Source organism: Neomonachus schauinslandi, chromosome 4 (assembly GCF_002201575.2).
Source record: "Neomonachus schauinslandi chromosome 4, ASM220157v2, whole genome shotgun sequence".
Taxonomy (NCBI): domain Eukaryota; kingdom Metazoa; phylum Chordata; class Mammalia; order Carnivora; family Phocidae; genus Neomonachus; species Neomonachus schauinslandi.
This window is the reverse complement of record NC_058406.1, coordinates 137,962,374-137,979,251: the sequence shown is the minus strand read 5'-3', so window position 1 is coordinate 137,979,251 and position 16,878 is coordinate 137,962,374.

Sequence of the window (16,878 nt, the reverse complement as noted above, 5' to 3'; positions counted from 1 at the left end):
TTTATATGCACTGATAAATATAGATTTCAGTCAACATACAAAATGTTATTATTGACTAACATAATTTTGCTTATTTCCTACATCTCTATTATATGTTTCTCCAAGTTTTATGTTTCTTTTATATTTGTTTATAGCATTTTTTGCAATATGGAATTCTAAAGTTTTTTGGTTTTTTGTTTTTATTTATTTATTTGACAGAGAGAGAGATAGCGAGAGCAGGAACACAAGCAGGGGGAGTGGGAGAGGGAGAAGCGGACTTGCCGCCGAGCAGGGAGCCCGACGCAGGGCTCAATCCCAGGACCCTGGAATCATGACCTGAGCCTAAGGCAGATGCTTAATGCCTGAGCCACCGAGGCTCCCTGGAAGTCTAAAGTTTTTAGGTATTAGGTTATGTTAATGTTTACCTCTATGGCATCTGATTTTATTTTTTTTGTGTGTCTTTGATTCTGACTGCCGAAGTCTTACCCCACTGGACTGTAATGACAGAGATGGTGTCTATTTTGTTTAATACTGATTAAACTCACCTAACAAGGCTGTTGGCACATAAGAAGGACTTAATAGACACTCTGGATGGACTCTGTATTTCTATTAAATGAGTTTCACCAATTAAGCTCACTTTAAATTCTACACCAAATCTCACTCTTTTAAATTCTATGGAGCCTTGAAATATTAAGAACACTTGAAATGATTAAGCAAAACCTCTATAATTAAGGTAAGTTTTATTATCCATCATTTTGAAAATTATATCTTAATCCATATCAGAACAAACTTATCCTTCAGGCTTTGAAAGCTTGATTCTGTTAAATGAGAGGCCAGATACCTACACAAGACTATTTACAGCATAACTCTCATGCTGTGAAATAAAATTATAATGTAAGACTGATTTCATTTTCTTGCATTTGCTAATTTTTAAGGAAACCCATAATTGTTTAAAATATAAGAGGATTAACAGCTAATGCTATTATTAAAACATAATAGGAAAACCAATAGCTATTATTTAAACATAATTATTAAATTATTATATAAACATTTAAATATAAACTTTTATTTTTAACTACTGCTGAATATCATGATACATAGCTGTAATTGCCCACTACTGTTGAAGGTGAACACCACTATTCAATGGTGAATAGAGGGTAAGGATTGGGGTTTGTATGAAGTATGGGAGAAACTTCTCTCTACTGGCTAGAAAATTCTCCCATTGATACTTATTTTTCTGAAATTATTATTTTTGTGTTTTTAGATAGTTCAGTATACCATTTCCCATTATTCACATTCATAGCTGTACTACTATTAAGATCTTATGTATTTGTTTAGAAGAGAGTGAGAGAGAGAGCATGGGCAGGGGAGGGGGGAAGGGAGAGGGAGAAGAAGAAGGAGAGGGAGAAGTAGACTCCCCGCTGAGCAGAGAGCCCGACTCGGGGCTCAATCCCAGGACCCTGTGATCATGACCTCAGCCGAAGGCAGATGCTTAACTGACTGAGCCACCCAGGTGCCCCATAGCTGTAATACTATTAAACTGCTCCATGTGGCTGCCACCACACTTGATGGCCTCCATATGTCAGCTCATTAATCTTTACAACAAACTTAAGTGATAAGTGTTGCCATATCATTTGACATTTGAAGAAACTGATGTTTGAAGATATTAGGCAACTTGCCCAAGGTTACATAGTGAGTAAATGGAAGACCTAGAAGTGAAACTCAACTCTGTTTCACTGCAAAATCCATGCTCTTTGCTTTATACTCCCAAGAGTTTCTGTTCTCCCTGTAGTGGTGAATTTAATTCTCTGCAAATCCAGAATGAAGACATGTCTGGGGTTTTTGAAGTGGTTACTTGTGTCATCACTTGTGTTGTGGAACAGGGTTGATGCACAGCAGGAGAATCTGGTGTGGTGAATAATGTGAAGTCTTTCCACTTCAATGCCATAATCTTGTAATCAAACAAGGAAAAAAATCATGACATATTTGGTGGGGATTAATTCCTATTGTTTAATTTATTGAGTTCTGCAACAAGTTGTCGTGGGCACTTTTTACAAAATTAAGTAATCTAAGCAATTTGAGCCAACGCAGAAGCAGAGATTGTGAATAAAGATAATTGGAAGTACTCTATTCCCCCAGGTTTTGAAACTGTAGATTTGAAACAAAATTTTCTAAATCATTAAGATTCCAGGAATCCCCAATATGTTTTTGTATCACATTTAACACCATGTGTTTGCTTCTAGAGAGAATGAAGAGCAATGAGATCTTTCTATAAGCAATGACTATTGACTGGCTATCTATTAACTTACGCTATTGTGTTAAACTCTGGAAGTTAGCAGTGACTGAGATGGGCACAGATCCAGGACTCATGGTACTTTTCAGATGAAATGAGAAAAAAAATACATGATAGTAACCATAATAAGAGAGCAACCATAGAGTTCTCTCAGAACACACCACATTTCTCTAGTTGTAAGAAGTCAAAAAGTGTCTGATGCAACATTGATTTAATAGCATTAAAAACTTTTGGAATATAGAAAAGGTACTATATTGAATGCACATGTCGTTTAGAAGATGAATATAGGTTTTAGAGGTGTTTGAACGTGTCTAAGAATTGAGGACATCAGGGAAGACTTCCATGGGAATTGATACTTAATTAGAGACAAAAAGGATGACTAAAAGCTAAGGGGGCAAAAGATTGAGGAAGGAATTTAGCAGGCAGAAGCAATGATTTAGATAATGTTCCTGAGGTCAAAAAGGCAGTGAGTTCACTGGCACTAAAGGATAGGCAACTCCCAGGACTGGTCGTCAGTAACATTTGCAGGTAAGGTTGACTAGCATGTGAAGGCTCAGTATATGAAAAGCTTATAAATCATGACGTGGATTTCAGACGCAATTCACCAAAGGGTTTCAAGTAGGGGAATGGCATGATCTGCCATCTATTAAAAATATTCTGACTCCAGTGTGAAGAAAAAACCAGACTGGGACAAAAATCAGTGTGGGAAGTATCAATATTTCCAGTGTCTACAATACTACTATGCATTCAGTAGGTGCTGAATACCTATCTGTTGAATGGATGATTGGCTGAGTGGCTATCCTTGTTGAAAAGGGAGGAGTTGGATTAGCTACTTGGAGAGTTCTTTTTTTTTTATTATTATTTTTATTTTTTTTAAAGATTTTATTTATTTATTTGAGAGAGAGAATGAGAGAGAGAGAGCACATGAGAGGGGGGAGGGTCAGAGGCAGAAGCAGTCTCCCTGCCGAGCAGGGAGCCCGATGCGGGACTCGATCCTGGGACTCCAGGATCATGACCTGAGCCGAAGGCAGTCGCTTAACCAACTGAACCACCCAGGTGCCCGGGGAGTTCTTTACAAGAGATTTTAACTGAATTCAACAGGTTTTAATTTTTTTTTAAGTAATAGGAGTCAGTACTTTTAGGCCAAATCGACCTCTGGCTGACTTTTATATGTCCTGTGAGCTAAGAATGGATTTTATATGTTTAAAGAGTTGGGGAAAAAATAGAATGAGACTTTATATGGCCCACAAATCCTAAAATATTTACTATCTGCATTTACTACCAGGCTCTTTCCAGAAGTAGTTTACTGACCCCTGTTCTACAGAAACAGGTAATGTGCCACCTTTGTAAATGTTCTCTAGAATAATGATGATATTGATGTGCTTTTAAAAATGTTTGGCTACTTGTATGCTGAGTCTTTATTGCTCTTCCTGTCAGTGTTATGATATAGCTGTTGCTTTTATTTATTTTTTATTTTTTAAAAGATTTTATTTATTTGGCAGAGAGAGACACAGTGAGAGAGGGAACACAAGCAGGGGGAGTGGGAGAGGGAGAAGCAAGCTTCCCGCGGAGCAGGGAGCCTGATCCGGGGCTCGATCCCAGGACCCTGGGAACATGACCTGAGCCGAAGGCAGATGCTTCACGACTGAACCACCCAGGCACCCCTATAGCTGCTGCTTTTAAAAAGTCATTTTACCTAAATTATTTCTCATTTATTTGTATTAGCTTTTCAAAAAACAGAGAGATGAACTGGATCACTTCTTTTATCTCTTTTGGGGTTGATAGGATTTTGTAATAATATGACCAGGTTTAAGCTATGAAGCCTTACTGTAATAAGAATGTGGGAAAAAAGAGAAATGGAAATAACACTTTTTAAATTTGCCTTTTTTCATAAATTAACTATTTTATTTTCAACACAATGCCTGAACAAAGTAAAAGTGTAGTTGCTTGCCTTTACCTTTCTAGTTCATCCAACACAGTTCCTTACACATCATAGTTATCAAATAAGTGACTAGTGAATGAATGAATAGATGAATGTACGAACAGATGAATGAATGAATTAGATGGAGTATTTTGGTTCAGAGAAGTTAAGAAACTTGGTCTTAGTCATGTAACTAAGAAGTGATATAATTAAATGCTTTGACCTAGGGCTTCTCCCTAAAGCCCGTAACATTTTTGTGGTGTTTAAATATGGATGGCTTTTATCTTAGGGTTTCCTTGAGGAACATGACAAGTATGTTATGTTCAATTATTCTTAATACTAATATTTAATATTTATTGAGGAGGGCATAGTTATAAGAACTTTACACAAATATATTAATTTAAAACTGCACAGAATCGTCTGGAGTAGATAATATTATCACTCCAATTTTAGAAACTGGAAATGGGGGCAGAGAGGAACAAGACATTGCCCAAAATCAACTCATGCAAAGCTTTGATATGAACCGGTTGTGTTGGCTGAGCTCTCATCCACAGTAGTATGCAACTGAATACTTACTTTAAAGTATACACTCACTGTTTTATGTCTAGCACTCTGCTAGGTAATGTTTGCCTAATGATTAGCCTTCCTTCATAACCATAGTGTAGGTCAGCATAATTTTCCTCTTTTGGAAGCTGTGCAATGAGTTTATTTGTAAATCAATACAAATTCTATGGAGGATGAAATTGAAACTTAGAGGTTAAGTCATGTGTTTACAAAAGGATATTAGTATGAGTAAAGTGGATTTGTGGAGTCATGATCTCTAGGAATCTTCTTAAAGAAATATCCTGTATCTTTTTCTCAACTTAACCTCATGCAGTTAGTTATTAAATTAGAAATATTTATAATTATGATTCTTCTATTCACTATTTTCAACTTGATAAAATATACATTTGATAATTAATAAAGCATGCAATATTTGAAGACTGCACAGTTTCAAAGTGATGGCAGGTAAATAACCAGCCTCTTTCACCAAAGGTCATTTTAATTTTTGTGTGAACGATAAAACCAGTCATGTAGCATAGAGTATCTTTATTTTAGCACTGAGAAAGTTATTTGGTGATATCAGAGACATACAGACAATAAATTGCAGAGATACAAGTGTTTTATACTGTTTGTGAGTATATGTGCACATCCATTTTATACAGTGACTGCATATATAGATTAGAACAATACACAGTAAAATGTACCTGAGCTAGATATCTGAGTACAGATCATACATAGAAAGAGCGCATTTATATTGCCATCCTCAGAAAACCACTAAAAGGTTGGTAAAGGGATTTTTAAGAGACATAAATCAATAAGGTCAAAATAAGGGAGATTAAAAAAAATAATAAAATTATGGAAGCAAAACTTCAGCTAAAAAAGTGGTGCTTGAATTACAAGAAGAAAGCAGTATCTCAAGGTGGCAAGGTGAAAGCTAAAAAGTGACCTGATTCATTCCACAGAATCTTTAAAAGCTTCAGATATTAGTAGCACTACCTATTTTTAAAATTGAGATTATTGTCTGGAAGTCTGAATAAGGAACAACTAGACACCAAAATAGCCTCTTTAGCTTCTATCCATTCTATATGAATGGATCAACAAAATGTGGCATATTCAGAAAATAGAATATAATTTGGCAATAAAAAGGAATGAAGTACTTTTATACATGCTACAGCATGAGCCTTGGAAACATTATGCTAAGTGAAAGAAGCCAGTCACAAAAGACCACATATTGTATGATTTCACTGATATGAAATGTGCAAAGTTGACAAATCTTTAGAGACAGAAAGTAGATTAACATTAACATTAACTCAGCCAAGTGCTGAGGATGGGGAAGGGGAGCAATGGAAAGTAATTGCTAAAGGGCATAGGGTTTCCTTTGTGGGAGACAAAAATGTTTTAAATTTAGATTATGATAGATGCACAATTCTGTGAACATGGTAAAACAATATTGACCTGTAAGTTTTAGGTGGGTGAATAATAAAGATATTTGACTAAAGCTGTTAATAACACAAACAAAAAGCCTGAGCATTTGTTCTGTGGAGAAGGTAAAGCAAAGGATCTTTGAACTAAGAAAAAAAAAATAGTTACAGTTGAGGGTAGGAAACCTTGTTGAAAACAGAGGATCAAGTGAATACTCATATGCTGAAGTCCAATACTCTCCAACCCTTTCTAATAATCACTTAGATCTACAATGACATCCAATTGTGTGGTCTCCTGAGCTCTTCTCTGGGGATCTGATCAGGCCCAAAGGAACTACTTACAGATAAGAAGGAACATCAGGGATTCTCCAAACATTGATCAACCAGACTGCCTTACAGTGAAGGCTAAATTGATTAAATTTCATTCACTGCACACATTTAAAACTCCCCATTAGCTTTTAATTAACACACTTAAAAATGAGTAGACAACTGAGTATCCCAAAGAGCTGAGAAAAGTCCTAACAAATGCACAGGATAAAGCAAACAAAAAAATAAACAAAATAAACAAGACAAAGATCATACAGGGTTTAAAAAAACCCATAAAACTATCACTAATATCTTTGGAAAAATAAGAAAATATGTTGCATCCATGAAACTCATACAAGAATTCAATTAAAAATCATTTTGGAAGTTAAAAACATGAGAGTAGAAATGAAAATTCACAAAAAGTAGTGAACAGAAAGTAGAGGAAATCTTCCCTAAATCTTCCAGGAATTAAAAGAAAAAGTCTATGGGGTGCCTGGGTGGCTCAGTCGGTTAAGCGTCTGCCTACGGCTCAGGTCATGATCCTAGGGTACTGGGATAGAGCCCTCCATCGGGCTCCCTGCTCAGCGGGGAGTCTTCTTCTCCCTCTCTCTCTGCCCCTCCCCCTGCTCATGCTCTCTCTCTCTCTCAAATGAATAAATCAGACCTTTAAAAAAAATCTCAAATAGAGAATATGGAAAATTTAAGACATGTATAGTATCCATCAAAAGGTTTATTCTATGAATCAAAGAAGCAGAGAAAATCATCACTGAGATAATTCAAGAAAATATTCCAGAACCGAAGAATAGTGAGGATATATGCTTGTAGACATGGGGTTACTTAAGTAAAAGAGATGAAAAAGAAGAGTTAGAGATCCAAACTCTTCTTTCACGTAGGTGATGAGCACGGGCAGTGGATTCGGTGCAGGAGAGAGCAGGCCTAGAGTTTGTTGGGTGGCAGAAAAGAGAGGGTGGGGTGGGGACGATGGTCTTGAAGAAGCAATCAATGGAAATAAAAACGACTTGTCTTGGTGGAGCTGACCCCCTGGCCTTGAGATAAAGGGATAAATTGGTGGGGAACTGCAAAGCAGAACAAAACAAAAAAGAGCCTCTATTTAAGAAAAATGCATGGGAGGCAGTATCATCGAAGGACAGCCAAATTTTTAAGACAAGGAGGTGAAGGGAATTCCTGGGGGCCACTTGGAAAGACTTTAGTGGAAAGAAAGGCACTGGAGGACTAGGTAAGATGAGAGCATGTTCCAAATATCATAGAGACGTATGTTGAAATGGTAACGGATGATTTGGTGAGCCTAGAGCTTCTAGTAATGATTGAAGTAAACAAAACTGAGCTATACCTTTGATAGTTTCTTAAAAAGGGTGAGCAAACAGGGTGGTGGTATGGAATGTTTTCTTCAGTGATTTGCGGTGTACCTAATCACAGAAATACTTGCATCATTCTAAAGCACTGATGGAGCAGCTATGCAAGGTTTCCTGTGCATTTATGACCATATTTAAGGAAGCAGAAGGCTAATAATTCTGCCTTTTGTCCCTTTCTTCTCAATTACAACCTACTTTTCCTCTGTTAGGACTGTACTGGGACTATTAATTGCAGCTGTGTATTTTCTTACTGTACTCCAAAGGTCTCAGTGCAGTACCATGGCAGTGCTAAGGATGATTTAGGCAATGACTTTTGAAGAGATGAATTTGGCAAAAAGGTTTCAAAATTTTTTATAGAATTATGGAATTAGATGGGATTTTATCATGTCCTCAGTTCTGAATTTTTAAAATAAGCATTTCCATAACCCTAAAGAACATCTAAATATTTGGTTGGCAAGGTGAAAATAACTACTTGGAAGAAGCAGATGTATAATAAAAGAGAACAAATGAGCAGACTAATACAATACCCCAGTAAATAATCAAAGGTGACTCCATGGAATAATGATCATGGTTTATAATTCAAGAGGATGAGGCCAATAATGGAGATGGGATAAAAAATAGGAAAAAAATGTTTAGAGTCAGAACATGAATTTTGGTTACCATAAGAATGCTAACTGACATATTCTGTAATGTTAACCTGTTATCAAAGTAGTATATATATATTTTTTAATTTGGAAGAGCTTTAAAATTTTATTGAAAAAATTTGGAATGATAGTATACCCATTTAATAATTATTTTGGATTTATGATAGTGTATTCTTAAATCATTAAATATGAGTACTTTATTTCCCAAGCAGAATATCCTCTTAAAAATAGAAATATGTATCCTAGTTATTTTAGGGATCCTTAAATTCAAGATATCTGAATATATTTGCCAGTAATTTTATTGTTCATTCATTCAATTGTTAATTCATTAGAGACATATTCATTGACCATCTACTGTGTTAGGCAGTGGGAATAGATACAAAGATAAGAGTATCATCTGTCCTCATGAATCTTAGTTATGAAACTAAAATATATATTGTTTGAGATTTTAAAAATGAGGAAGAATCAGGTTGATTTTGGAGATGCAATTTCTAGAATTTATTTTTTATTTTGTCTTATTTTATCTTGATTTTTGATTAAGCTAAAATTTGACTCAGGTTTCACTATCTACTAATGGTTAAAAAAAATTATTTTTTTCATTTAAACAGCAGCATTTTGCCTTGGGGCAAGCTGTTCATTTAAGTCCTTATCATTGTGGAAATTCTAACCACAAACAAGATAAAATAAATCACAATACCACTGAGGCAAACCATCGCCATGTTTATAAAACAGAAGGGAAAAGCAAGTTATATCTGCTTTGAAATACTCATGACAAGAAAATGTAAAATAAGGGTGCTTGGGTGGCTCAGTTGGTTAAGCGACTGCCTTCGGCTCAGGTCATGATCCTGGAGTCCCAGGATCGAGTCCCACATCGGGCTCCCTGCTCGGCGGGGGGTCTGCTTCTCCCTCTGACCCTCTTCCCTCTCATGCTCTCTGTCTCTCATTCTCTCAAATAAATAAATAAAATCTTTAAAAAAAAAAAAAAGAAAATGTAAAATAAATACGAAGTTATTAAACTCTCATGATTTGAGGAAAAGGATTATAGATGTAGAACAAACTTAGTTTTGGATAAATTTACACTATTTTAAGATTTTGGAAATATTATGTTATTACTTTTTTATATAGTGAATTTTATAATAGTCAATGTGTAAAACTTAAAAAAATAGAGAATAATACAAAAAGAAAAATAGTTTTGTAATTCTTCAAACCTATCATAGTCATTGTATTTTTCTCTTTGAGCATTTTTTAGTAAATGTACATGTGAGTATACAGATGCATATTTTATGTAAGTGTAAACATATATTTAGTTTTATATCTTGAAATTTTCAGTATAGATTTATATGAAGATTTTTTCAAATCATTAAGACTTTAAAAAATATATCTAAAATGATTGTAGAATATTCCATTATGTAGCTATCTCTAATACGTCCATCATTTTAGGGGATCTATCTAAATGGTTATTGCAGGCATATTCACAATATTATGCAAAATGTGTTCTTAGCCTTTGATCCAAGGATGATGTCATGTACTGTATTTCTTGGTGTGTGTGTATTTGTAACTGATGGCCAAAAGAAGGTAATGCATGTGCTCTTGATCTTATCTGTGCAGTCATTAATTACATAATCTAATACTGGCTATGTTTCTGAGAATGAATGTTTCCTGTCAGCTGTACAGAGATTAAACTTATCTCTGATCTATCGTTGATCCTTTTCTTGTCACAAGTTATACATATATGTTCATTCAGTATTATTGTCTCAGCCGTTATTTCTGAAATATTTTATTAAGTGACCATCTCATCTAGAGCATATTGTTAACTTTAGAATTTGGAAAGGGTAGCAATCTACTTAATTCTCTCCAGGAAGATCTCAGACCTTTAGACCTGGCACAGTGAGTATAAGAAAAACTTAGAGCCTGTGGTTCTATGGATAGTCCTGACTTTAAATCCTTTCAGAGTCACAATCTACTGACCCTGAACAGTTCATTTACTGTCTTTAAAATCAGCTCCATCCATGGTAAAATCCACATATCTACAGGTAGCTTTGTAGAGGCCACTATAAAAACAATCATTGTAATTCCTTTATAACACTGGCTGACACACAAAAGAGACACAAGTGGCGATAATTATGTTGTGATTAGGATCTATAGGGATTAGGCCTGCTTTCTGGAAGTCAACATCAGATCAGTTACAGATGAGAGACCATAAGAGGTTACTGTAGAAAGACAAATGGTTCCCTGTGAGGATGGTAATGAAATCTATGACTGTGTCATTTTATAGCAATATCACTCTTCTTCTAAATCTCACTCAATAGCAAATCAGTGAGACAGACGATTTTAATTAGATGGGCCCCAAGGAAGGTAATAAATGGTTGTTCACAAACACTCCCAGTGATTTTCATGAGATAAAAATAAATCTATGGAACAGGACTTCTGCTTTTTTGGGATGGTTCTCACAGATGGGCAGTTGATTAGGATACATCAGTCAGCAAAGGCTAATAGTCTTCAAGGGAAGCTATGGGGACCTCCCTTAGAGAATAATGAAGCCCACTAGAGTGGTTCAGACCAGCATGTGTTGGAAATCTGTATCTTCACTCATGACAAAACGTATCTGTCTAGTATTACTAAGCATAAAAGGATATGTATTTGTTTACTGTCACTATGGAGTTTCTTTAGTTTTCTTTAAAATTGGGAGGAAGAGTAATAAAACGAATCTTTTCTACATTTTTACTAAAAATTTGATAATTGATGGGTTTGTGCAGTTAACTTTCACTGGTGCAGCTACTTTATAATAACATGTGCAATCAAAATGAAAATAAGAAAGATCTTTATTTTTTATTTTTATTTTTATCTTTTAAGATTTTATTTCTGTATTTGACAGAGAGAGACGCAGTGAGAGAGGGAACACAAGCAGAGGGGAGTGGGAGAGGGAGAACCAGGCTTCCCGCCGAGCAGGGAGTCCGATGCAGGGGTCAATCCTGGGATCATGACCTGAGCCGAAGGCAGATGCTTAATGACTGAGCCACCCAGGCGCCCCTAAGAGAGATTTTTAAAGTAAACATACGTGAATATATAAACTTTTATTCCATTTTATTAACACTGAGCACATACAAATATTTTAAAAACAAGATTTCTTTTAAAAAGAAATCATAAAGTATTCAGCTTTAATTACTTAAAAGACCATTAGTTTTTACTTAATTAAAATAGCGTAACAAGCAAGTAGTAGCTCAGATAATGGAAGACACAGACAGCATTCCTTCTTTTTTCTTGTTATGGTTTGTGTATGATAAAGCTAGTGTATATCTCTAATTCCAGAGTCACACTGCTAGCTCCAATAGCAAAAGGAAACTTAAAAACCTAAATGTTTTCTTCAGACTGATTGCACTTTCAACCAAGCAATCCCTCGGGGTACTAGTGAAAGAAGTAAAATTTACATGAACAGCTAATGTTTTGCTATTGAAGATATATATATATATATATATGCATACACTTTGGGCATATATACCGTAAAAGAACAGCTTGCACATATAAATAGAATTCTTTCATTTTGAGCCACCAAGGTCTAATGTATTATTATTTGCATGGAAGTTAGCTGATACTGACTTTTGCACAATGTATGAAGATAGGTGTTGTCCAAATTCATTGTTTAGAACAATATTGCAACAAAAATGTTCAAATTTAAAGTATAAAATATTTCAAAGCACTAAATATTACAAATGCTTATTTTGCTATATAGAATTCATATTTTAATTATAAGCCAGTAATATATTTTACTAAAAATTCTTCCACAATACTTTATTAAATTCAAGACGTTAGAAGGTTCCACAGTTAATTGAAATACATTAATTCATAACTCATTTATCTGTACATTAAATATGTGGGGGGAGGGGCTATTATGTGCCAGTGACCTTTTTAAGTGAAAAAACTTAAGATAGTGTCTGGCATATTAAAAAATAAACTAGCCATCATTTATTTGGCATCTAGTATTTTAAAATTATTCATCCATTGTTACTACAGTGGCATTGTTAATAATTAGTGGCAGTCGAGCAAAGTACTGAAGCATATGAGTTCTTAAACCAGACTAATGGATTTTAATGCAGGTTTTCCCCTTGCTAGAGATGAAATCTTGTTTCTGGTATCTCTGTGACTTACTTTTCTCATCTATACAATGGAGAAAAAATGCCACTTATGTCCTCAGATTGTTGTCAAGATTAAATGAAGTAATGTATGTAAAATATTTTTAAAAGTATCTGGGACACTTTAATTTTTCATGTATTCTACAAATTATTCTTCTTCTTGAATGATAGGAATAATTAATCCTGAATCCTAAATACTGGGAATAATTATTGCTATTCCTGATTCCATGAGATCACTTCAAATCAGAGTTTCAAGTGACTTGTCACAAATCTCACAGCCAGTAAATATCAGAACTAGGAATTAAATGCTGTTCTGTCAGCTTCTAAATCTCAAACTCTGTTCCTATAATATCAAATGTTCCCAAGATTTTTACCTACTAGGGCTTTTTTTTTTTTTTTCTGTTTAAATGAAAATACTCAAACTCCTTTCCAGGTCTTTGGGAAATTCTGAAGAGTTTCTAACATGTGAAAGAGAATATGAAGGAAGGAGTTGGGGAGTCTTATGTTCCTTTGGCCACTCTAAATTCTACTGCAAATTAAATGATCTATTTACTTTTTAATTTCACTTCCCACTCATCACACAATCAGTTGGGTACTCTCTCACTTTTTTGTTATTCACACTTTTTATTCCTTTTTTTAAAGAATTTATTTGAGAGAGAGTGTGTGTGTTTGAGAGAGAGAGAGAGCAGGCACGAGGGGGCAGGGAAGGCAGAAGAAGAGAAGCGGGTTCCTGGGAGCTCGATGTGGAGCTTGACCCCAGGACCCTGGGATCATGACCTGAGCAAAAGGCACAAGCTTAACCGATTGAGCCACCTAGGAACCCCCACACTTTTTATTTCTTTTGACACTTTTTATTCCTTTTGAAGCAAAATTTTCTAAGGTTTTTGGGAAAAAAGGAACGCCTGGGTGGCTCAGTTGGTTAAGCGTCTGCCTTCGGCTCAGGTCATGATCCCTGGGTCCTGCGATCCAGCCCTGCATCTCCAGCCCTGCATCGGGCTCCCTGTTCAGCAGGGAGTCTGCCTCTGGCTCTTCATCTTCTTCTCTCCCAGCTCATGCTCTCTCTCACATAAATAAATTAAATAAATAAAAATAAAGATTGGTCTTGAGACATGGCATGCACTCATCCAGGAAAATAATAGGAAATGACTTAAAAATAAATATTAGACATAATTATTTCTTAGGTTTTTAGGACATTTTTTGGGAACCAATGTTACAGGAACTGTTATTTAAAAAAAATTATCTCCTCCCCCTGAAACCATTTTCCATCTTTTGTATCTTTTCTGTGACATGCTCTATTATACATTTCCTGGTAGTCATATGAAAACATTCTTAAAAAACCAATAATACCTTTTTTTCTTTTAGATATTTTATATGAAGTCAGAAATATAATCTAACAGCACATTGGATTAGTGTGTGTGTGTGTGTGTGTGTGTACGTGTGTGTGGTTAATCATCCTAAATCCTTTTTCTTATAGCTGGCAAAGATAAAGTTTTGGAGAAAGGGTAGCTTAATTCTTGTAACAGCTATGCAATTTTCTGGTTTGCTACATAGAAACACCTATGCTTCCCTGAAGGTATTAAGCATTCTGGATATAATGACAATAATATTTAGACTTCACAGCACTTACCAATGAATTCTTTATAAATGAGCTTACTGTATCTAGCTAGACTAAGGATATGGTTTTATTGTGTTTGCAATAATAAATGAGAAAGGGAAACCTTACTTTCCTATTCTTTGAGAACTCCAGAATAATGTATTTCAAATTTAAAAGAAGAATGTTTCTCAACAACTAACCTCAGTTAAATCACTACATAGGCCAGGGGGGAACAGAAAGGAACCAATGTGAATCTTTTATTTTTCTAAGCAAGAACAATGAAATATTTTTAAACCTATTTATCTTTATTAAATAAAAAAACACAGCTTTTTGGCAAAGATTTCCAAGCTCTTATAAATTTCTCTGCTTCTTAAAGAAATCCAATACATAAGAGAATTATTTATTCATGTTTTTTGCCTCACCTTCTTTCAAAAGCTGGAAGTTCAGGGAATACCACTGTACTTCTTTCCAACTGCATATTGGAAAAGGCATTATACTAAAATATCACATAGTGATTTATATATATATATATAAATATATATATATTTATATATATATATATCACATAGGCAGATTTTGAATCAGGAAAATGGATGATTGAGTTATAAACTTTGCTGTGATTTTCAGTCAGCTGCTGAGGAGCTTATTTTCAAAATTTAATCTGAAATTGCTGGATGAAATTGCCGTAACATCTCAAAGTATTCGTTTTCTTGTCTGTGAAATAAAATATTCATCCCTGTACAACAAGGACTTTAACAATGAAAATGGAAATCGTAATTTTGTTATTAATTTACCTGAAGAGAATATTTTTGAAGACTTTATTTATTTATTTGAGAGAGAGCACGCGCACAAGCAGGGGGAGCAGCAGAGGGAGAGGAAGAAGCAGGTTCTGAGCTGAGCAGGGAGCCCGATGCGGGGCTCGATCCCATGACCCTGGGATCATGACCTGAGCCGAAGGCAGACGCTCAACCACTGAGCCACCCAGGCGCCCCTGAAGAGAACTTCTTTTTTTTTAATTGCCAAGCTCTGTTGAGAGCTTTTTATGCACTGTCCTTTTACAAATGACATATAGCATAAAATAGAAAATTGAAATTCTAATTGTTCAACCCCATGAAAATGTACAGTTTGAAAACATCTGTGTAATATGCACCCAGATCAAGAAACTGATTCAGGAGCTCTTACGTGACACTTGCCAGTCATCTTATCACTAACCCTATTCCCACAAGGGTACCCATTATCTTGATTTCCAACACCATAAGTTAGTTTTATCTGTTTTTGCAGTATACATTTAAGTTGTATCAATAGCCCTGAAATGTAAACATAGTGAATTCCTTTCACATACCCTTAAGCATTGATAAAGTCAAAGGAGATGCATTTCCGTGGAAGGCTGTCGGAATGTTTCCTAGAAAACTGATTCACTGACAGAGCTGTTGGATTGAAACTAAAAAACAAAACAGTGAACTTGTGTTTGAATGTGGCTTTCTTGCCAACACTGGAATTCTGAGAAATTTATTGTCCCTGATTTTCTCCTTTCTTTTTTTTTTTCAAATTTTATTTTGTTATGTTAATCACCATACATCAATTAGTTTTTGATGGAGTGTTCCATGATTCATTGTTTGCATATAACACCCAGTGCTCCATGCAGTACGTGCCCTCTTTAATACCCATCACCAGGCTAACCCCTCCCCCCACCCTCTCCCCTCTAGAACCCTCAGTTTGTTTCTCAGAGTCCATAGTCTCTCATGGTTCGTCTCCCCCTCCGATTTCCCCCTCTTCATTTTTCCCTTCCTACTGTCTTCTTTCTTTAACATATATTATTTGTTTCAGAGGTACAGGTCTGTGATTCAACAGTCTTGCACAATTCACAGCGCTCACCATAGCACATACCCTCCCCAATGTCTATCACCCAGCCACCCCATCCTCCCACCCCCCACCACTCCAGCAACCCTCAGTTTGTTTCCTGAGATTAAGAATTTCTCGGGAACCTGGGTGGCTCAGTGGTTAAGCGTCTGCCTTCGGCTCAGGTCATGATCCCAGGGTCCTGGGATCGAGTCCCACATCGGGTTCCCTGCTCGGCGGGAAGCCTGCTTCTCCCTCTCCCACTCCCCCTGCTTGTGTTCCTGCTCTCGCTATCTCTCTCTCTCTGTCAAATAAATAAATAAAATCTTTAAAAAAAAAAAAAAAAAAGAATTTCTCCTATCAGTGAGATCATATGATACATGTCTTTCTCTGGTTGACTTATTTCGCTCAGCATAATACCCTCTAGTTCTATTGTTCTAAGGGTTAAATAACATGTGGAAGAACTTAGGAAACAATAAAGTGCTTTACAAATGGAACACAGGAGCAGCAGCAGTGGTAATACAAAGAAGAAAACATGAGAAATAGCATTGGGCAAAGCTGGCATGTAGAGTGTATGCAGGAAATGGCAAGAACTATATGATGAGGCTGTTGTCATAGGTGTGGATTATGTGGTAGAGGGATTAATTATGAGCAAGTAGATTAAAATGTAGTTTGGAAACATATGGAGTCAATCTCTTTTCAATATGCAACATGGCTTGAATAAAAAACAGGAATGTATAATATAAAGTTACTCTTATTTGCTTTTGGGGAGGGCAGTGATTAAGACCACTTTTTGGAAATTTAGGTATGGTGAACATTTTTGGGAATTTGAAAC